Source organism: Dasypus novemcinctus, chromosome 8 (genome assembly GCF_030445035.2).
Source record: "Dasypus novemcinctus isolate mDasNov1 chromosome 8, mDasNov1.1.hap2, whole genome shotgun sequence".
Taxonomy (NCBI): Eukaryota; Metazoa; Chordata; class Mammalia; order Cingulata; family Dasypodidae; genus Dasypus; species Dasypus novemcinctus.
Genome location: NC_080680.1, coordinates 112,406,185 through 112,428,963, shown reverse-complemented (window position 1 = coordinate 112,428,963; position 22,779 = coordinate 112,406,185). Strand labels below are relative to the sequence as shown.

Below are 22,779 nucleotides of genomic sequence, written 5' to 3'. Positions count from 1 at the left end.
GGAAAAGGTTTTCTGGTGGATGTGTGGGAGTGCTGTATATTATATATATACATTGCTGTGGTCTAGGACTCCTGTGAAGAAAAGCTGAATAATTAGGGGGGGGGGGGGGAAAAAAAAAAAAAAAAAAAATAGGATGTGGAATTTTTTCAAGTCAACATTCTTTATCTAAGTTCTTTATCTAACTTTATCCAAGTTCTTTATCTATCCTTTAAACTCATCGCTATATGCCATTCCCTAGTAAGGGACCATGACATTATATTGGGCTTCAAATTTCGGGGAGTTCTGGATCACAGAGTGTTTCAACAATGGCAATGGAGGGATACTGGTATGGGATACCAATGACAGATGATATATGACTGACAGGGAGCTGTACAGAACATATGTCCAGGGTGCATGGTAATGTTTGGATATACTCATAGTGGCAACAATTAAAAACCACAGTAGGGGGGGTACTGGGTTCCTGGCCAGTGGTGCTCTGTCGTGGTCCCTAGGGGAGCAGCGACAGTCTCCCAGGTACAGTGGTGGGGACCGGGAGGGAGTGAGGGTTCAACAGTGAGCCCCTGATACTAATGACTATGCTTGTGAGCTGATAAACCCAAAATAATAACAAGGCCTAGAGCAACTTTGTGCCTGGGAATTTCCTTCTGTCAGCCTTCATGTTACTCAAATGTGGCCAGTCTCGAAGCCAAACTCAGCATGTAAATGCAATGCCTTCCCCCCAGCGTGGGACATGACACCCGGGGATGAGCCTCCCTGGCAACGAGGGACCACTATCAACTACCAACTGATGATGCAACTGGAAAATGACCTTATACGGAAGGTTCAACGCGGATCAGCAGAATATCCATGTCTACATAAAATACCATGACTTTAAAATGCTGTTTGACCTAAAGTAAGGGGGAAATGGAAAGGAGAAATGAGTTTATATGGCTACGAGTTTCTAAAAAAGAGTCTGGAGGCTGGCAGAAGGTTTGCCCTCATGCACAACTGAGCAGAGTCAGAGAGACAGATAAAGCAGATACAACCCCCAGATATTGGTTCCTTTGAGGGCTAAAGAGACCCATGGGAGTTATGGTCATGGCTGATGGGGTTAACTACCAGGGCAGATGGCCCCTCTTTGGAAATGGTGTTTATGTGTGATGAATCTGGACTCAGATGGGATCTCCCTTCATAAGACTTTCATGCTAATGTGCTGGAGGTGCAGTTAATGTTGGGGTTTAAGATATATTTAGGGGATTTGAATCTCTGGACTGACAATGTGATAGCCAGATCCTGAGCCTCAACAGACTCCAGCACCTACAATCTGATTTATTGGACTTACCACACTCAGCTAAGATGGAGGTGAAGAAGGACAACCACCACACCATGGAGCCTAGAGTGATTACAACTGAAAATGGGAGGATTGCATCCAGCATCCAGGTGGAATCTGAGCCTCCTCTTGACATAAAGGTGCAATGGACACAACCAATCCAGTGTCCACATAGAAGAGGTGGCATTGGATTGGGAAAAGTGGACATAATGGACAAAGGGTATGGGGAAAGGCAGGAAGAGATGAGAGGTGGAGGCGTCTTCGGGACATGGAGCTGCCCTGGATGGTGCTTCAGAGGTAATCACCGGACATTGTAAATCCTCACAGGGCCTACATGATGGAATAGAGGAGAGTATGGGCCATGATGTGAACCAATGTATATGAGGTGCAGAGGTGCCCAAAGATGTACTTACCAAATCCAATGGATGTGTCATGATGATGGGAACGAGTGTTGTTGGGGGGGGGGGAGAGGGGGGGTGGGGGGGTGGGGTTGAATGGGACCTCACATATATATTTTTAATGTAATATTATTACAAAGTCAATAAAAAATAAAAAAATTAAAAAAAAAAAAAAAAAAAAAAAAGGATCTGGGTGATTCCTGAGCTCCCTTCCAAGCTCTAAGAAATTATACTTTTGATGCTGAGATTAGAGAATGGTATTCTATCTTCATGCTACTTACTCTTTTGCAAGGTAAATTATCAGTGGGTTTAGGTGCCCCTCCCCACCCGCCACCAGTTCCTCCATAGACCTAGTATGTAGGACTATGAAAGAAATAAAAATAAAACAAAACCGTATCCCAACAGAGCAATCCATGCCTCTTTCATCATTTTGACTTTATTTATATAATTAATATTTTCTTTTTTATTTTAATCCTGGCATGGGGAGACCACTGGTGAGAAAAAAAATGTATATTCAAATTGCTAAATTACTCTAATTTCCCTTATGGTCAGCTTCCTAATCAAGGTGGACAAGAACTGTCGTGACTGTAATTGTATAGAGAGTCTCTGAGCTTAGAAGCGCTCTATACATGGGTTCTTCAAGCAAAAGTGGTTAGTTTTTCTGTTGCTGTTTTTTGTTGTTGTTGTTTTTCCATCCGGCTCAGCTAGGCCATCGCTGCTGAATGTCAATGCGCAAGTGTTCTCCTGCGGTTTGGGGCCAGGGTCTCTGGTGGAAGGTCCCTGGGATGCCAAGGGGTAGATGCAGCACAGGCTCTGCCCTCTGTACGGGAAGATGAACAGAAGAGAAGTGAGGAGACAGAAGCAGCATGAAAGAAACACCCCCAAACAAGGACTGTGGGAATGCAGAGGACTGACTATAACTGATGAGGGAAAATCAAGAAAAGCTGCATGAAAAAAGGTGAATTTCTGATCTCTACCTTCAAGGACAAGTTTGAGAAAACAAGTGAGTCTGATCTTGAAGGACCCTGAACACCATACCAAGAGCTTGAGCTTTATTCCCAGGCCATGCCTGGGAGCCTGGGCTTTATTCGACACTGGTGAAGTGCTTGGAGAAAGGACAGGACGTGAAAAGAGCTTTGCTTCTGAGAGTGCTTGCTGGTACCTGTGTGCAGGGGGAATGGGATGGCAGGAGATGGGGCAGGGATACCCATTAGGGAACTGCCACCATAATCCAGTGACGAGATGAGCGCCTGACCAAGGTTGGGATAGGAAGGACTGCAAAAGGGAGAGGGGAGATACAATCAACGAGGTATCAGAACAGATTGGAGGTGGAGAGAGGGAGAGGGATGTTAGGATGACTCTGAGGTTTGGAATGGTGAACATGAGGAATTTTGTACTTTTCATTGAAATCGTGAAGAAGATTGTTTGGGAGGGAAAAGATAATTTTGCTCTGGGTCATCCCGGCCTGGTGCTTGTTCTTACAGAAGCAATTTTCAGGGCCGAGCATCAGCTCTTGCCACAACTGCTGGGAAGGATAATGGTCATTTTCTTTCCTCCAGGGGCCTAGCTCTAATATCAATACCCAAGGGGGCTGTCAAGCTCATCACATATTTTTGCCAACTTCCTCCAGCCCAACACACTAGCACATTCCCTTCAACCCCAAAAAAGTCAATGAGGGGCAGCAAAAAGGAACATAAGCTCTAGAATCAGACAGAACAGGCTTCCAAAGCTGAGTCCTCCTCTTCCCAGCTGTGTGACCTTGGGCAAGTTTCTTAATGGGTCTGTAGGTGCTGTCACTCTTAAATAGGCTCTATTTTCCCCAGCATCAGAGGGCTGGGGACTGATGGCTTTTGTGACATTCCAGGATACCTTCAGAATGGAAATTGGCTTCATCATCACACCCTGTCTCAGCAGCATCCTTGTTATCTGCTGCACTGAACAGCTGGCTCCCAGGCCACTCACCCCATTCAAGCCAGCATGGCCTGAGCAGCTACCAGCTGATTCCAGGCAGTGAGAGAAGCCAGGGCAGACAGTCCTCAGCAGCCACGGCTTCCTGTTCTGTGTGCCCTGAGCTGCAGTTCTCTTCGAATGGGTCCTTGTTATCATTGTAGTAAATATCTAGTATCTGTACAGTGTTTTACAATTTAAAAGCACTTTCAAGCTCCTAATCTAATTCTTACAGCAACTCTCTTATTTTACCATTGTTAATAGTAATTATTAGAAGCAGACTTGGCCCAATGGATAGGGCATCCGTCTACCACATGGGAGGTCCTCAGTTCAAACCCCGGGCCTCCTTGACCCGTGTGGAGCTGGCCCATGCGCAGTGCTGATGCGCGCAAGGAGTGCCCTGCCACATAGGGGTGTCCCCCGCATAGGGGAGCCCAACGCACAAGGAGTGCGCCCCATAAGGAGAGTCACCCAGCGCGAAAGAAAGTGCAGCCTGCCCAAGAATGGCACCGCACACACAGAGAGCTGACACAACAAGATGACCAACAAAAAGAAACACAGATTCCTTTGCCGCTGACAACAACAGAAGCGGACAAAGAACACGCATAAATGGACACAGAGAGCAGACAACTGCGGGGGAGTGAGGGGAGAGGAATAAATAAAAAAATAAATCTTTAAAAAAAAATAGTATTTATTAAAATTTAGTACAAGCATCTACTATTATACTTTAACCTATGCCTACAAAGTCCTTTTCATCATGTTTAAGTCTAACCATCATTTTGCAAGGGCTAGTTCAAACTATCAATTCTTTCCAAAACACTTCTCTTAGGATACTTTCTTCTTTGATATATCCCAAGCATGTTATTTTCTATTCTAGTCTATTATTAATTAGTTAGAGCATTCCAAGAACTGTTCTAAAAGCTTAGCTTCATGATCTCATTTAATCCTCACAACTCTAAGTGGTAGGCAGTGCTAATATTGCCATTTCCAGAAGAAGAAACTGAGACACTGAGAAGTTAAGTCATTTGCCCAAGGTCTTATAAAAGGTTGCACAAGGTGATAGTGTCAGGATTGAGGCCAAATCAATCTGACTCCAGAGCCCACTGTTAACTACTGACTCAGACTGCTTTACTGAGGGCAGTAGAAGCACAGAGTGATTAAGAGCTGCTTGAGAAGTGAGACGGTTACTAAGTGCAGAACAGGGACCCTTTCTATGTACCCTTACCTTCTATGACAGCAGCAGCTGTCCCTGCTGCCCTCTTCCTCCACATATGCTTGAAAGAACAAAATAGTAAAGACCAACTCCCATTACTGACGCAGCTCATGAGATAAGAGCATAAGAACGGGTTATTGGATACCCAAGGAGTCCACTTAGGTACCACTAATCTCACTGTCTAAAACCATTTCTCAGTCCTGACCCCACACTCCTTCTGCATCTGGGCAATGCATGCCTGTGGACTGCCGGTTCTCCCATTTGGCCCTCCAGCTAACTCCCTCCCTTGTTCCACTGGGCTTCGTGGTCATCAATTTCAGCAGAACTCTCACAAACACCCTAATCCCTTGACCCCTCAACAGCCCACTCCATGAGCCCTGTCAAAGTCAACTGACATTGGTCATGTTTCCATTGTCTTGTCTTCATTACTCCAGGAGTCTAAGGAGACCACTGCCCCTGAGAAGGGGTCTGAGTGGTGGTACAGACTGGTTACTACAGTGGCCTCTCCTCCTTGCCCAATCTATATGCCCCACGACACAAGGGCAATCTGTCCGTCTATACCACAGAGCTGACTTTGGCACATCTCTGCCCAAAAACCCTCATTGACTCTCAGTTGGGAAAGAATAGAAATTCCTCATCACTTATTGATTCAGAACTTGATCCCTCCCTTTTGCCCATCTGTTCACTCTACTCACTACCATCATTTCAGTTATTCCCCAACAGAATGGGCACTTTTTCTTTCTCAGATTCTTACCTCGGCCTCCAATGTCTGTTCCATCAAGTTTAAGTCAGACATCACTTTTCAAGGAGTACAAAATATCACCCCTCAAAGAGGGAGTTGTTGCTTAGTGGGTATAGAATATAAATTTTATACATTTTAAAATTAAAACTAAAAAAAAATGAAATACATCACACTTCCACCAAGTCTTCTAAAACCTTATGTTGAGAATACTCTCTTCTTCATGATATTCCAAAACATGTTATTTGCATTTATTATTGTACCTACATATCAAACTGTGTTGTACAAGTTAGTATTATTTGTATGAATGTGAGGCATGTATGTATATCTCTAACTTGATTGAGAGTACCTGGAGGACATGTTTAGGTATTATTTACTTTTGTCTTTCTTTCACTCTTAAAATAATGCTTTTATTGCATAAAAGTATGTGGAGTGAGGAGTTAGAAGATGGATTGGTAAAATGTGAGCTGATGATAGGTAACCAGAAATTAATAGTTCCTGGCAGAGAAGCAGCCCACCCTTTCTGGGGCTCCTTTCCATTCCCACACTAAGCCCAGGGTCCAGGGCCGGCTGCAGGGCATGGGGCGGGGGTGAGCATGGACCCCAGGCCCCTCCCTCCTCACTCACACCTACCCCTGCTGTTTCTCACTCACTCTGGCCACTCTTTGATCGGCATTGGTGTAGGACTGTTTTATTATCTTTTCAGAATATTTTAAGATCACTCTTCTTCATAATCACTCTCATTCACTCTCTTTGATAGGTGAAGAAATTAAACATGGTCTTAGTTTAATCTGCCCACTTATAGACAGAACGTCAACATACAGTGCTTCTTGTTTTATCAGATGATTCACGTGACCTTTGAAAAGAGCAGAATTTCTCAGCAAAATGAAACAAAACACCTTCCACCTCTAACAGGAAAGTGTCTCCTATCATCTGTATGCACTGCAGAGATCAGTGAACTAGACTGACACAACAGGGAGGAATAGAGTGAAGGCTCTGGAATCAGACTGACCTAATTCAAATCCGGGTGCTGCCACTTAAAAGTGCATGCTCTCAGGCAAGTAATTTTAACATTTTCTGAACCTCACTTGCCTCCACTGCCTCACTGGCAAAATGGGTATAGCAGTATCTACTTTGTGGGATTATTCTGAGCATCAGAAATGAGGAGTGCAAAACCTGGCACATGGTAAGGCCTCAATCAATGGCTGCTACCAAAGTGTATAAAGGGCGGATGGCAGTGAGAGGTCTTTCCGTTTGCTGCAAATCATCCATCACTAGTTAACTCATGAGTACCGTCAATTCAACAGGGAAAAGAAATGTAAAACAACCCAACAGTATATTAGAAAAAGATGTGGGCATTTATTATTTTTGTGCAAGATCCTCTTACAAAGACATTCACTTGCATTCTTCCCTTGCACTGTTTCTGAAACAGAAAACAAAATATATGTAGGAATATCCACTCATTCAATAAGCAACGGATGAGGCTCTCCCTTTTGCCCGCGCCTTAACAAGGCACAGCGTAGGCCCAGGTGGTAGACTTGAATTGCTTGGGGAGTCAGATACAAAAGCAAATAATTACAAATAAGGGGCCTCTTGCTTGAAGTGAAAGGTATTTTGAACAATTTCAATACTATTTCTAAGAAAAGCTGCTCAACTCATTGATGAAGCAAGAAGCCTTGTGACTCTGATGCTCCAACTCTTCTTAGGCAAACCAGTCACAGCCTGCCGGGATAAGTGACACAACAAATGTCAGTAGGGAGAGCTCTGGGAGTCCAACGTCAACTACCATACATGCCAAAAGTGGGTTTCCCTTAGCATGAGGAACACAAGCAAATCCACAGCCTCTAGCTTATCCTGTGAAATATATCTGAAATGAAAATTTGTCCCAATGAGAACAGAGAGAATGGGGGAAAGGGGAAAGAAATACAAGAAAAGGGAGGAGAAGCAAATGTAAGGACAGGAGAGGAGAGAAGGGAAGGGAAAAGAGTATGAGCAGATAAAGGAAGAGGAGAAGAGAAGGAAAATGGGCTGTGAGAACCTAGAGGAAAGAAATGCAGCCTGGAAAACTTGAGGGAACTTCAGAAAGGGACATTTGAATTTGGCTTTGAAGGTTGAGTAAGAGTTTGACAGAAGAAAGACAGTCCAGCATTAACAGGAGACGCAAAGGTGCAGAATGTTCACCACGTGTGAATGTTTGGCACGGCTGGAATATGGTGTTGTGTCTTTTAGGGCGAGGATGGCAAAAAGTTTCAGGAAGAAGAAGAAAGAAAATTGGGATCAGATTGTAAAAAGCTTTGAATGCTTAGGTAAAGGTTTAGACCTTTCCCTGTGAGCAATGGAGAGCCACAGATGGATTAAAGTTATTAAGGTCACATTTTAATAAAATATATTCCGGTCACAGCATGGAGGTGGGGCAGGTGGTATAATGCGCCACCCAGATCCCTTTTTTTTTTTTTTATTGACTTTGTAATAATATTACATTAAAAATATATATGTGAGGTCCAATTCAACCCCACCCCCCCCACCCCCCCTCTCCCCCCCCCCAACAACACTCGTTCCCATCATCATGACACATCCATTGGATTTGGTAAGTACATCTTTGGGCACCTCTGCACCTCATAGACAATGGTCCACATCATGGCCCATACTCTCCTCCATTCCATCCAGTGGGCCCTGTGAGGATTTACAATGTCCGGTGATTACCTCTGAAGCACCATCCAGGGCAGCTCCATGTCCCAAAGACACCTCCACCTCTCATCTCTTCCTGCCTTTCCCCATACCCATCGTCCACCATGTCCACTTTTCCCAATCCAGTGCCACCTCTTCTATGTGGACATTGGATTGGTTGTGTCCATTGCACCTCTATGTCAAGAGGAGGCTCAGATTCTACATGGATGCTGGATGCAATCCTCCCATTTTCAGTTGTAATCACTCTAGGCTCCATGGTGTGGTGGTTGTCCTTCTTCAACTCCATCTTAGCTGAGTGTGGTAAGTCCAATAGATCAGATTGTAGGTGCTGGAGTCTGTTGAGGCTCAGGACCTGGCTATCACATTGTCAGTCCAGAGATTCAAATCCCCTAAATATATCTTAAACCCCAACATTAACTGCACCTCCAGCACATTAGCATGAAAGTCTTATGAAGGGAGATCCCATCTGAGTCCAGATTCATCACACATAAACACCATTTCCAAAGAGGGGCCATCTGCCCTGGTAGTTAACCCCATCGGCCATGACCATAACTCCCATGGGTCTCTTTAGCCCTCAAAGGAACCAATATCTGGGGGTTGTATCTGCTTTATTTGTCTCTCTGACTCTGCTCAGTTGTGCATGAGGGCAATCCTTCTGCCAGCCTCCAGACTCTTTTTTAGAAACTCGTAGCCATATAAACTCATTTCTCCTTTCCATTTCCCCCTTACTTTAGGTTAAACAGCATTTTAAAGTCATGGTATTTTATGTAGACATGGATATTCTGCTGATCCGCATTGAACCTTCCGTATAAGGTCATTTTCCAGTTGCATCATCAGTTGGTAGTTGATAGTGGTCCCTCGTTGCCAGGGAGGCTCATCCCCGGGTGTCATGTCCCACGCTGGGAGGAAGGCATTGCATTTACATGCTGAGTTTGGCTTTGAGACTGGCCACATTTGAGTAACATGAAGGCTGACAGGAGGAAATTCCCAGGCACAATGTTGCTCTAGGCCTTGTTCTTATTTTAGGTTTATCAGCTCACAAGCATAGTCATTAGCATCAGGGGCTCACTGTTGAACCCTCACTCCCTCCCGGTCCCTGCCGCTGTACCTGGGAGACTGTCGCTGCTCCCCTAGGGACCACAACAGAGCACCACTGGCCAGGAACCCAGTACCCCCCCTGCTGTGGTTTTTAATTGTTGCCACTATGAGTATATTCAAACATTACCATGCACCCTGGACATATGTTCTGTACAGCTCCCTGTCAGCCATATCCAGATCCCTTAAAGAATGAGTATCCCCCAACGCTGGGAATACTGTCAGCCTCCTTTGGAGACTGCCTCAGCATCCAGTGTTTGGTTGATGTGGGGCATAAGATTAATGTCTCATTCAGAACCCCCTGCAGAATTGACTGATGATGTTTTCACTGAGATCACACCTCAGCTCAGCTTCTCCCTCTGCCCAATCCTACTCCTGTTCTTTTCCTTTTCTTCCCTTCCCCTGATTTGCAACCCACGGGCACTCCTTTTAAACCTTGTGCATGCCAACCTGAGCTCAGCGGGCCCCGGGGAAAGCCGGCCTGGGACATGGCCTCCTCTGAAAAGGAAAGTGGGGAAGGCAGGGAGGTGGGCTGCTAGTGGCCGGCCGGGCACGCGCGGAACTTTCCATGACGTCCCGGCGTCACCCTGTTGTGCCATGTGTTTCCCGTCACACTGATTTTCCTCACTCCTGGGCTGACCTCTTGGCTCCAGGATTCATCAACACGCTTGGAGGAACCAGACTGAAATTTTTCCTCCTTTTTGGAAAGGAGAAAGAGAGGAGGACTGACCAAGCCAGGGAATGGGGGGAGGATGAAATAAACCAACCGGCCAGACCGCTTGTAAAACCTATCTTCTCTCCTGAAAATATATCATTCAAGAGATAAGCCCTTTCAAATACTTTAAGAGACACCCACTAAGCTTTTTTAGTCTTTGTACATAAACAGATGTTTTAAACAATATCAAAATGAAACTACGTGCATAGTTTCATGTCTTACTTTTTCACCTGGCAATTTTTTATTAGCATTTCCCACATCAAGAAGAGAAACAAACTTTTGATTCAACAGGGGCACCTGGGGTCAGTTTGGACACTCAGGTTTTTATTCGAAATATGAATCAGTTGCCAATACCAGGGGTCAGGTTAACTCAGAATAAGTTGGCCACCGACCAGATGTCCTTCCTTCAAATGTATGGACATCAGATACCCACATATCCCACCACCTTTACCCCCACACACATCTTACCCCTATAAATTAGCGTAGATTATTTCAGCGGTTTTACTAAATGTGGTAGGTATAAATTATAGTCATAAAATATATGCAATATTTAAAGAATTACCATACGATGAACATCTCTGTTTTCACGACCTGTTTTTTTAAAAGAACATTTTCTATACTTTGAAATCCCCTTTGAGTGTCCCTCCCCATTCCTAACATTCTTTCTTCCTCAAAATTAGTGATCGCTCTCTCCAATTTTGTGCTGACCATTTCCATGCTCAACTTTATAGTTCTACATGTTTGCCTTCTTAAGCTATGTGTGTTTGTATGTATATTTACTTATATATGTATTTGAGCTTTATATAAGTGAAATAATACTGTGTGTGTATTTTTCTGTGACTTTTCTTCACACAACATTATGATCCTGAGATTAATCGAAATGCATTTTAAGGTAGATTTATTTCAGCGATTCCAGATCACAAGTACAATGGTCTCTGATGTTAATAAAAGTCCCATGTGGTCAGAAGTCAGTAACGTCCCTAAGGAAACCCAAGAGAAAAGAGACATTTGCCAATCAGTGTCAGGGTTTCCATAATGTAATGGTCCTGCTGGAAAACATTGTTCTTTTCCATTCCTCTCACCACCCCACTTTCCACAGGGACATGGGGGACTGCCACCAAAGTCACCATGGAAAAATGTGTCCAGTGAAACATCCCTCTCATCGAGCCAGGCAAATCAACACCTTCTGTCTCTGGAGTGGGACAGGCTCAGCTTGCCAGCCCTGCCCCTCTCCTCTCTGCTCTGCTTAGCTGCCACCCATGAGGCTGTCCCCACTCTGCAACCTGCTGATGGGGTACCTCGCAGCCTTCAACACGACATGCCCAAACCATCCTGTACGCAGCTGCCTTGGGCTGGACACCTGACTGTGGCTTTCTCAGCCAACACACAGGAAAAAGGGTGGTCCTGGGCAAACTACAACACACAGATGTTCTGGATTTATTGTTCCACTTCACATTTTGTTTCTGAGCCAAATTTTCCAATCCTAAAAGGCAACTCCACATGGAAGAAAGGTCGTATTAAGAGCCTTTTCCCCTCACTTCAGGCAGATAAAATGAGCGTCTGTTATGTTGGCCTTCTACATTTAGTATTTCCACTGCCGCTGCCTCTGGGAATTTCCCCTCTGCGAAGAAGACCGAATTAGACCCTCAGTCAGACTGGCTAGCCTTGGGGCACTCTGGATCCCAAATGTCAAAGATTTCCATCCAAGAGGCTCCATTCTTTTTCTCACATTTCTCTGTCTTAAAGGCATAATTAACTAATTATCAGATTCTCCTTTCCAAAGAAATCTGGTACTCCAGTCTTAGAGAGGAAGTTCCAGTTCTATATCCGATATTCCTTTTTCATGTGTCCTTGAGGACTCAACACTCATCTCCAAAGTCTTCACTAACCATCCCCATGTTCGTTTTCCATGCCTTTCACTCACTACACACAGATTTCTCTCGTAGTACCCATAACATATTCCTACTTTAATTTATTTAGGCAGTTTACTTTCCTACCAGGCTCCTTCAGGATAGAAGAGCATCTTGTCCATCTCGCTATCCCTAGCACTTAGCCCAGGGCCTGGCAAACAGCAGGCACTTGAAGAATCTATGAAGATTGTCCTGAATCCCTCACCCCACTCTCAGCCCATCCAACCAGTGACCTGGAAGGCCAGCCAGAGTGCCAAACAAGCAACTTGAAGCCAGGGAATGAGTTCCAAGGAGAACTACCTATCCCTGGGAAGAAAACTGTAAGAACAGGAGGGGCAAACCCCAGGACAAGTCCTTGAGACAAAGAGAAGAGTCCAAACTGGTGATCCACATACTAAACATTGAGTCTGAAATGTTAAGGTATGATCACTCTCGGGATACTGAGCCAAGAGGACTAGCATACTAGAATAAACCACTGCAGATCAATGACAAGCTGGTAAGACTTGAACTAAGAATTTGGTAGACTTAAACAGAGTTAAGGTAAATAGGCTGTAACTAAATACTGAATGGTCTTGAATATCTTGCTACAGAGTTTGGACATTATTCTGTGGGACAATGGAAAACTGACCCCATGAGACTTGGCTTTCAATTAGCTTCCTCCAAGTGATTCTGAATGGAAGCAACACTGTTTGAGAAGAGCAAAGTCACGCCTCAGATCCAGAGGCATTGACTTTGAATTCTGTCATGGGCTTGGTACAGAGTGTGGCTCAAAAAGTCTTGACTCAATGTTGGGTTAACTCAATAAATGTAACCTAAACTGGTGAACTTTCAAACTGTGAAAGAGAGAAGGAGCATGAGCTCTATCCCTTTCACAGCCCTGTCACTCATTCTCTGAACCTCAGTTTTGCTCTGCAAAATGGGATATGAATTTTTCTTCCAAAATGCAGCATCCATAAAGCCACAAGATGTGGTATGTTGTTTTTGTTTTTTTTTTTTAACAAAAAACAGATAAGAAGGCTGTAATTCCACCTGGTGACATTCTGCTAGGAGTTTTTTTTACATTTTGCAAACATCCATATTCCAAGCCTGTCAAATTATGACATTAAACAGGACAGCAGCTATAACCCTTGATGTAATGTCTACAAGGATCTGGAGCTCAGAGGGCTTTGCCTGGACATTTTCTGAGAAACCTGGGCACAAAATACAGATTATCCCAAACTGAGACTGTTCTGGACTACCTTTAAATCTAAAGGCAAGACCAACAAATTCTGGTGAACATTCCAAGACCAGAAAGCTTGGCCATCCAACTTTATTTTATAAAGTCAACATTGATAAAAACAGAAAACAAATGCAAGTAGAGGATTTCAGACCAGTAAGGACCCTTAAAGGTCATCTGTTCTAACATCCTCATGGGGAGACTAAAGCCCTAATGGGGACAGGACATGGCCAAGGTCACAAATCTAGTGAGAGGAAGAACTGTGAAACCAAATCATGCCTTCTAACTTCAAATACCATGTCTAAAAACCTGATTAGGTCATGGTTTTTATCTCTTAAATGACAGGATAATTGAAGTATGATAAAATGGGAATAAAATGCAAGAATAAATCAAATACTAAAGGAAGAGGTACAAATAACCAAAAAATAAAATAAACTGCCCAAATAGTCAATACAAGCCACAGAAGGCCAACGCCCTACTTAAAGTAATTAGGCTTTTGATGAAAATGTGAAGTGAGGGTGATCAAGCCTGGTGCAAGACACTCACCTGGATGACTAATGGTGAGAAGTAGGAATTGAAATGATTAGGTATGTTAGACTGAGGAGAGGGGAGGGAAGGACTGGATGTGTTTATGGACCTGGGGTGTCCAAATGGGAAATAAAGGTGGGGGTAAGTGGATCCCCCCCAGGTCCTAGGGCACCCCTCTCTGAACCTCGTTTCCAGGGACTGGCAGAGAATCTGCACATATGCTTGGAACACCTGAATTCCCTTCCGAGCCTCAGTTTCCACAGCCATGAAATGGAGACCATGAGATCTAACTCCCAGGCAGGGCTTACCACGAGCAGCATCACAATCCCCTGGTGAATCACAGCCCTGCTGGAATACAAGGACATCATTATTCAAATGTTTATGGGACCAGGAGGAGTTGCTTAAGGTTCTTTAATTTTATGTACCTGCTTTTTATAACAAATGACAAAAACATTCCACAGAGGAATAGCAGAAATTCTCTTTGAAGGGGAGTGGAAAGAGGTATTTAACGTCTTAGCAAAACAACCATATGCCTTGCTGCCCGCCAGACCAGTTACCAAACTGTAAATTTAAATGGCAGAACCAGAAAAACAAACGTGCAGTTTAATTTTTAGAATAATTGAATCCCAACATGCCATCCATCTTCTCTGTAATTATCTAAGCTGTTTCTTTTCCAGGGTGATTTCTGGAGGACACCAGCAGCAAAATGCAGCTGCTAATCTGAACTCTTCATTTCACATCAAGTGGAGAACAGGAGAGGTGAGTTCTTTGTGCAGTTCTGCTATTATTTCACTGAATGGTCTCAGCACATCCTGTCCCCTCGCTAGCTCTCAGTTTTCTCATCTATAAAATGAAGGTTTTACCCAGAGGTAATGTCTTTGCCCCCGTCTTTAATGGTCTCTCATTCTAGCTACTGAGTTTAGCTTGTCTGAATCCCAACATACCTGGGTGTGAAATCTTCACATAATGCAGATTCCGCTGGGCTTCCTGGCAGCTGGGCTGCCCGGGTACAATGTCAAATGGCAGATATCTTGGATTACTCCTCCTCTTTGGGCCATACCAGGAGAAGATAAAAAGAAAAGACTGCGTCGGCCAAGGTCACTTATTTTGCTTGGACCACCTCCTGCAAGTAGGAAGTTGGCCAGGGTACAATTAGTGGCAGAAAACACAGAGGAGTCCCCTGTCCTGCCTATGTTCCCACCAGATGTCCGGAGTCTGACCTCCACTACAATCCTGCCAGATAGCTCGACCTCACTCACAACCTTGCCCACCAACTTCCCAAGCATGGCATCTGGTGAACTCTCAGAGAAGTTGAAGCCAACTCTGACTCAGGTCCTGTCCAACCCGCCATCTCCTAGAAGCCATTACCTGCCAGTGACCCAGTGCCCATTCCTTATAGCTATGTTTGTGCTGTTAACACAGTCTCTATAAAAACTGCCTTTCAAGTTCACTTATATGTGCCTAAGTGTTGATAAAGCAATAAAATATTTGGTTGGATAAAGATGATAAGCAGGCAATTAGAAATCAGTGGAAGACTTTCTGACATTACGTGGCATCATAAACAGCCCTGCAGCCTGGGAGTACTGAGCAACCATTGTCTGATGGAGGAGGCCATAACTGAGGCATGTGGTAACTTTAGGGAATGCTAAGAGAAGAGAAGAATAATGGGAACACATTTCTATAAGGAACATGGTACAGAGACCTCATATCATGCAGATTCAGTTAGGGGTCCCATTACCAGAACCTATACTCTAGAGAGAACTGCTGTGTTTGAGCAAAGCTAGTGCCCTATTTCCCAATATTGGAGGTTTTTAAACATCACTCGGTTGTGCAATAAATATATGTACAAGGATGTTCATTTAAAGTGGCGGACTTGGCCTAGTGGTTAGGGCGTCCATCTACCATATGGGAGGTCCACGGTTCAAATCCCGGGCCTCCTTGACCCATGTGGAGCTGGCCCATGCGCAGTGCTGATGCGCACAAGGAGTGCCCTGCCATGCAGGGGTGTCCCCCGCGTAGGGGAGCCCCACGCGCAAGGAGTGCGCCCCGTAAGGAGAGCAGCCCAGCGCGAAAGAAAGTGCAGCCTGCCCAGGAATGGTGCTGCACACATGGAGAGCTGACACAACAAGATGACGCAACAAAAAGAAACACAGATTCCTGTGCCACTGACAACAACAGAAGAGGACAAAAGAAGACACAGCAAAAAGACACAGAATAGACAACCGGGGTGGGGGGGTAATAGGGGAGAGGAATAAATAAATCCTTTAAAAAAAAAAAAAAGGATGTTCACTTAACATTATAGAGTGAAAGGCTAGAAGTAAACTAAAAATCCAACAATAAAGAATTAGTTACAGAAGTATGATAAACCCACCCAATGGAACACTATAAAACTCAGAATGTAGATATATTTTTATTGATTTTTTATTGATATGGAAAAATGTTCACAATCTATTGCTAAGTAAAAAAGCAGGTATAGTATGATCTCATTCATAGAAAAAATTATGTATTGCTAACTATACATATCCCTGGGTGTTGAAATGACAGTTCCTGGTTTTTTTTTTCCTTTTGCTTATGTATATTTTATAATTTTATAAAATGAATATACATTATTTGTAAATCAGGGTGGGTTGGGCTTTTTTTTAAAAAAAGATTTATTTATTTATTTCTCTCCCCTTCCCCTGCCCCACCCTGGTTGTCTGTTCTCTGTGTCTATTTGCTGCTTTGTCTTCTTTGTCCGTTTCTGTTGTTGTCAGCGGCACGGGAATCTGTATTTCTTTTTGTTGCATCATCTTGTTGTGTCAGCTCTCCGTGTGTGCGGCACCATTCCTGGGCAGGCTGCACTTTCTTTCGCACTGGGCACCTCTCCTTACGGGGTGCACTCCTTGCATGTGGGGCTTCCCTATGCAGGGGGCACCCCTATGTGGCAGGGCACTCCTTGCGCGCATCAGCACTGCGCATCGGCCAGCTCCACACGGGTCAAGGAGGCCTGGGGTTTGAACCGCGGACCTCCCATGTGGTAGACGGACACCCTAACCACTGGGCCAAGTCCGCCGCCGGGGATGGGTTGGTCTTGATGGCATTTAAACCTTCCTCCCACACTGAGACTGTAAAACCTAATTATCTAAACTGTAAATAGCGAATGCCTGGTTTTTCCTCCCTCCACACACACATGCACACACAGCTGTCCTGGAGGCTCGGTTTCAACCCCGGGATATATGTCTTCTGCAAGAGCCATAAGGCCCCATCCTAGGACATGGAGTCAGAGGGACAAGCCCCACAATAGCAGCAGCGATTGGATGGGCAGCAGGACTGAGGCAGCACATTCAAAATAACACGGGCTGAAATAACACCCGCACTCTCCAAACAACAAACAGGATGGGGCCCTGCCTTCTCAGGTGAACTCCATGGCTTGTTTTCTTTTTGTTGTATTTCCCCTTGAAATGAAACAAGGACTTGCTCCTGGGCCTTGCAGGCCCAGGGATACTGTTATTTGGACAGGTGTTGGGTGACATTGCAGAGGATGAAAGAGCACTTGTTGGTTCCACATCTAAACTCACCGCCCACTCCAAGCAGCGTAAGCACTATTATTCTGAGTTGACAGATGAGATTCGCAGATATGGAGGTAGAAGACATGTTGAAAATGAGCAAGGCAAAGTTAGAGAATTAAAATGAAGATGAGAACCAATGTGATCCACTTTAAATACAAGAATTGTATTTTAAAATTAATTTGTTGTTATGCATTTGTCAAAATGCATAGAACTGTCCCACCCAAAGAGGGAAACCTGAAATAAGCTATGGACTTCAGTTTCTAATAATGTGTTAATATTGGTTCGTCATTTGTAGCAAATGTACCGGACTAATGAAAGATATTAATAATAGGGAAAATTATATATGGGGGTGGAGGGCAAAGGAGTGGGAAGAAGTGGTATATGATATGGGAACACAATTTTTCTCTAAACCTAAAACAGTGCTAAAAAAAATAGTCTGTTAAAAAATACATGGCTTTATCTGAGATTTTCATTAATTTAGTTTTCTTTTAACCAAGGTAAAACTTGATATAATTAGAAGACTCCTCACAAACCACTCCATTTAATAAAAGAAAAATTTTATCATTGTTAAAAAATAAAATAAAATGAATAGGTTAACGAAAAATAAAATACATTGGTGAAATGAAACATGCATCCTGATTAGAGTCTGATGTTCTCAAATATCAGGTGAAGTTTAAGATCAATCCCAAATGCCAATCTTCGCACCTCACACGAGTGATGAGTGAGGATTTAGTTCTAAGAAGTTAATGGACCCAAAGGTCCTTTCATCCTTTGTGAGGGGTTGTTATTGTTAGTATGAGTAATAATAGTAAGAAGAACTATTTAGTTATTCTCTGGTTTCTTAAGAATACCAATTTTCACCAAAGATCTACTTTCCTGCTGGCTTAAGATATACAAAACCCATGTTAGGAAGAGTTGCTGTTTTTCTTCATTGAAAAAAAAACTGATCTCAACATCTAAAATCCCACATAAACATGTAAAAATAGGAGGAAAAACATCATTCAACTGGTCATGTCAAATCATGCCTCTGAAGGTATATTTCAATTCAAAATATCTGCACCAAGCCACTTCTGAAACAAACATTAGAATTTTAACTCTCTAAAAAACATTTATATGAAGAAATATGTATGGAGCCTACACATGGGCACTTGTATATGGTTTTCACTGTTGCCAGCAAAAAGGATACCAGGGCCACATTTTCTTGATGGGAACTCTGGAACTCAATGACGAGGCAGAAGGTCTCAGGGCTGGGATGCTAATCCACATCTGTTGATTCCGAGACACATGGCCTTTCTACTTTAAGTGAGATGCCTCTCTTTTTCTGCCCCATTGGGGAGCACTGTGACACACAACATAGGTTTGCCACTAGTTTCTACAGAGGAACAGTGGATGGAAAATACTTCTAGCTCAGCAGGTCAGCTGTTGCCCCGCTTCTGACCTCCTGGTTGCTTCACTGATGAATATGATAGAGTCACAGTTATCCTAATTGCCCATCATCACATGACCAAGTAATGCTGGAAAGGTGTTTCCTCCCAAACACTGAGCGTTTGGACCAGTGTTTACAACAGAAATAACGCTGGGGGCTGACCCAGGATAAAACTGCAGCCATATAATTTAAAGTCACATTTTATTAACAGGAAAACGGTCAGGTTGCTCATATATAGGGGTTGATTTGCTGCTGTCATTCTTATTTAGGCTCCATTTGAGTGGCAAACATGAATATAATTAACTGAGACCCATGCTTAGATACTTTGCTAAAATTAAAAGAAGGCTGTGTCCCCAAAAACTAACTGATATAAAACATTTGAGAAGTAGTTTGCAGTGGAGAAAGCCCAGGTTCTACAGTCCACAATCCTGTTTTAATTCTTAACTGTTAGGAGATGTATTGCATTCCGAAAAAGATATGTTCAAGCCCTAACTCCTGGTCCTGTGAAAGGGACCCTCTTTGGAAATTGGATCTTTGAAGATGTGATCAATTAAGATGAGGCAAAACTGGATTAAGACAGGCCCTAATCCGATGTGACTGTGTTCTTATAAGAAGAGGGAAATTTGGACACAGCAACACAGGGGAGAAGGCATGGTGAAGACGGAGGAAGCAGAGAGTGGAGTGATATATCTACAACCCATGGGGCACCAAGGATTGCTGGCAAATGCCAGAAGCAAGAAGCAGCAGGGAAGGATTCTTCCTGACAGGTTTCAGGGGGAGCAAGTTCCTCCTGACACCTTGATTTCTGACTTCAGAACATTGGGACCATATATTTCTGTTGTTTTAAGCCACCTTTATGGTACTTTGTTTCTACAGCTCTGAGGAACCAAAATACTAAGTGATAAAACTGGGTACGTTCGTCAAGTTTGTGAGTCCTAATTTCTTCCTGGGTTAATGAGTTTTTCTAAATCTCACGGGTAGACCCTGACAGATACTCAAACTCAGGTTCTGTGCAAGGGAGGTGCATTGCACATGAACAGGCCGTGTGCTTTTCAGAAGACACGAGAGTCTTCATACATCAAGGCTGTGCTGACACAGAGCAAAGAGCCAGACCTTTCAACGGGGGACTCCAGCAACCAGGTAGTAGTGGAGGATACACTAGACATGCTTTAGGAAAAAGAAAATGTGGATGGGAAGGTGGGCACCCAAATGAGGAATACCAAGGCCAAACTACTGTGAGACCAGGAGCACAGAGGTGTTCGGTGAGGGCATTTGAAGTTGTGAGGGTGCAAGTCTCCAAAGAGATTTGATTCCATTTCGTGAGGAAAACCAAAATCCTGAATGCTCCCTAAGCACATTTCAAACATGAGCTCTTTATCTGACCTTCATAAAGCATGTATGCTGAGCAGGTGCCAGAGGGCCCTGTCCACAGGATAGTTTAGAATCCAGAGGGAGAAACAGGCATGAGACAAGTCCCCAAAACAATGTCAAACTATAAGCTAAGTAGGGTGGGAAAGCAAACTGTGTGAATGAAAGCTGAGAAAACATGCCAGTCTTAAGTTTCCAAATTGGGTTTCTAGAGCCATGGTAAGTTACCACAGTTTTGTTTGGTCTCATGGAGCACAGAGATGGGGCAATGACCCCCTGATCTTTCTTGCTGCTTTCACATCTTTTTCCCTCCCTGCTCCCTACTTCCTACTCAATCAACTCAGTTCCATTGAAGGGCATGCCATTAGGTCCACCCTCTAATCCTCACTGCTGCTGTCCTCTCTTGTTCTCTGAAGAGTGCATACTCTTCTCTCACCAATTCTAACTGCCCTGGCAACGTCATCATCCATGTAAACTACCCTCCATGTCTCTAGTCTCTCACTGCCACCTTGACCTTTTCGACCAACTCCACAATACTCTGAAATTTCTCTTCTGAACTTCCCATCCATTCTGCCAGCTTCTATCCTCTACCATGCCCACGTCAACAATTCTTTGGTCCAATTAAGAGCTCCAATTCAGTGGGTCCACAAACTTTTTACTGTCCATCACACCTCCTTGCATCCTCACTCCCCTCTTTACCCAGCTGAGTGTCCATGATCTACTTCTTACTCACTGCCTTGCCCCTCTCCATAAAACTCACTTGGAAAAAGTCCAGTTCTGTTCTTCAGTTTTGGGTAGGGACCATGAGTACAAACTCTCTACATTTGTAAAAATGGCTCATGGGAATTAGAGCCCTGGAGAGAGTTTCTCTGAATGTGGCAATGATTCCCCCTAGCCACTGAGTCTACTCTTCCTTGTATGTATGTTGTTACATTCAGGTAAAAGAAATTCAAGCATCATTGATTTAGACAGATCGGGGAAGGAGACTGAAGGGAAGATGGAAGGAGGACAATCTGAACTCATATTTGAAAAATACATTTCTGGCTTTAAAATGAATTAATTAATTAGAACTGCTTTAGCTTTGCCAGGCAGAGGTCAAACATTAATAATGAAAAGCTTTCTTGTGTGTACTCAGCACATTGCCTGATGATTAATATATGACTGATGCTAAATATCTTCACAGAATCAGTGTTTTACACCAAACATCATTATCAATTTGTATACTCTCAAGATTTAGTTAATGACGGGAAGCGGATGTGGCTCAAGTGATAGAGCTTCAGTGAGGACCCAGATTCAATCCCTGGGGCCTCCTGGTGAAAAAGAAAAAGAGAAAGCATGCCTGAGTGGTGAGCCAGTGCCCAGGTGGTGAGCTGAGCCAAGCACCCACGTGAATGCCCGCCTGTGAGCCAAGCACCCATGCAGCAAGCTAAGCACCCGCGCAGTGAGCCAGTGCCTGTGCAAATGAGTCACACAGCAAGATGATGACACAGCAAAAAGAGACAAAGAAACCAGGAACTGGGGTGGCACGTCTGACAGGGAAACTCTCTCCACAACAGAGGTCCCCAGGATCAAATCCCAGTGAATCCTAGAGGAGAAAAAATGAGAAGACAAAAAGAAAAATAGCTACAGAAGATCACACAGCAAATGGACACAGACAGCAAAAACAGCAGGGCAGGGGAAGGGGAAAAATACATAAATAAACCTTAAAAAAAAGAGATCTAAGTAACGAGTTTCTTGGTAGGTAAAAGGAAGGAAACTATCTAAAGTAGCTTCATAAAGATAATCAATGTTCATCACAGAAATTTTGAAAAATAAACTCAAGAAATGCTTGGCACAGAGTAAGCACCCAATAATTACTCTTTTGCATCATTAACAATTATTCCTAGAGACCATAACAGCTGCATTACATTGATAGATGGATGAGATTGAATCATTTCCTGTTTGGGGACATTTAAATTTTTTGTTTTAATATTTATTAAGAGGCACTGCCAAGAATAACTTTGTTAAAAAATCAGTATTCACAATTCAGATTGTTGGTTTGTGTTAGGTCAGATTACAAAAAGAGAAATCAAAGAGGCAAGGGAAATGGTCAGTTTTAAGATTTTTTACCTGCAAAGCCAATTTGCTTTCAAGAAACTGTGTACTTGGGAAGCGAACTTGACCCAGTGGGTAGGGCGTCTGTCTACCACATGGGAGGTCCGCAGTTCCTTGACCCGTGTGGAGCTGGCCCACGTGCAGTGCTGATGCGTGCAAGGAGTGCCGTGCCACACAGGGGTGTCCCCGCATAGGGAAGTCCCACGCGCAAGGTGTGCACCCCGGAAGGGGAGCCACCCAGTGCAAAAGAAAGTGCAGCCTGCCCAGGAATGGCACTGCACACATGGAGAGCTGATACAACAAGATGACGCAACACAAAGAAACACAGATTCCCGTGCCGCTGACAACAACAGAAGTGGACAAAGAAGAACATGCAGCAAACAGACACAGAGAACAGACAACGGGGCGGGGCGGGGGGGGGGGGTGGTGGACGGGGAGAGAAATAAATAAAAAATAAATCTAAAATTATACTCCCCATCATGGGAGAGTTCTTAAAGGTAAGAAAAACATAGGAATAGTAGCTTGAAAAGAGTTAGATTGATGTTCAGACCTGGCCAACACTGAGCCCTGGGATCACAATGCATT

The 22,779-nt window shown here is 43.8% G+C and overlaps 1 long non-coding RNA gene across 1 annotated transcript in view; it reads right to left on the bottom strand.

Annotated features, from left to right (window-relative positions):
• Positions 1-2,184: 2,184 nt before the first annotated feature.
• Positions 2,185-22,779, bottom strand: part of LOC131279522 (uncharacterized) — a 198,058-nt gene continuing 177,463 nt past the window's right edge. Inside the window, exons 2-4 of the long non-coding RNA XR_009186938.1 lie at positions 14,703-14,881; positions 14,067-14,106; positions 2,185-2,527 (exon numbers count right to left, since the gene is read on the bottom strand). This is a non-coding gene — a long non-coding RNA (uncharacterized lncRNA). The remainder of the gene's footprint in view (positions 2,528-14,066; positions 14,107-14,702; positions 14,882-22,779) is intronic.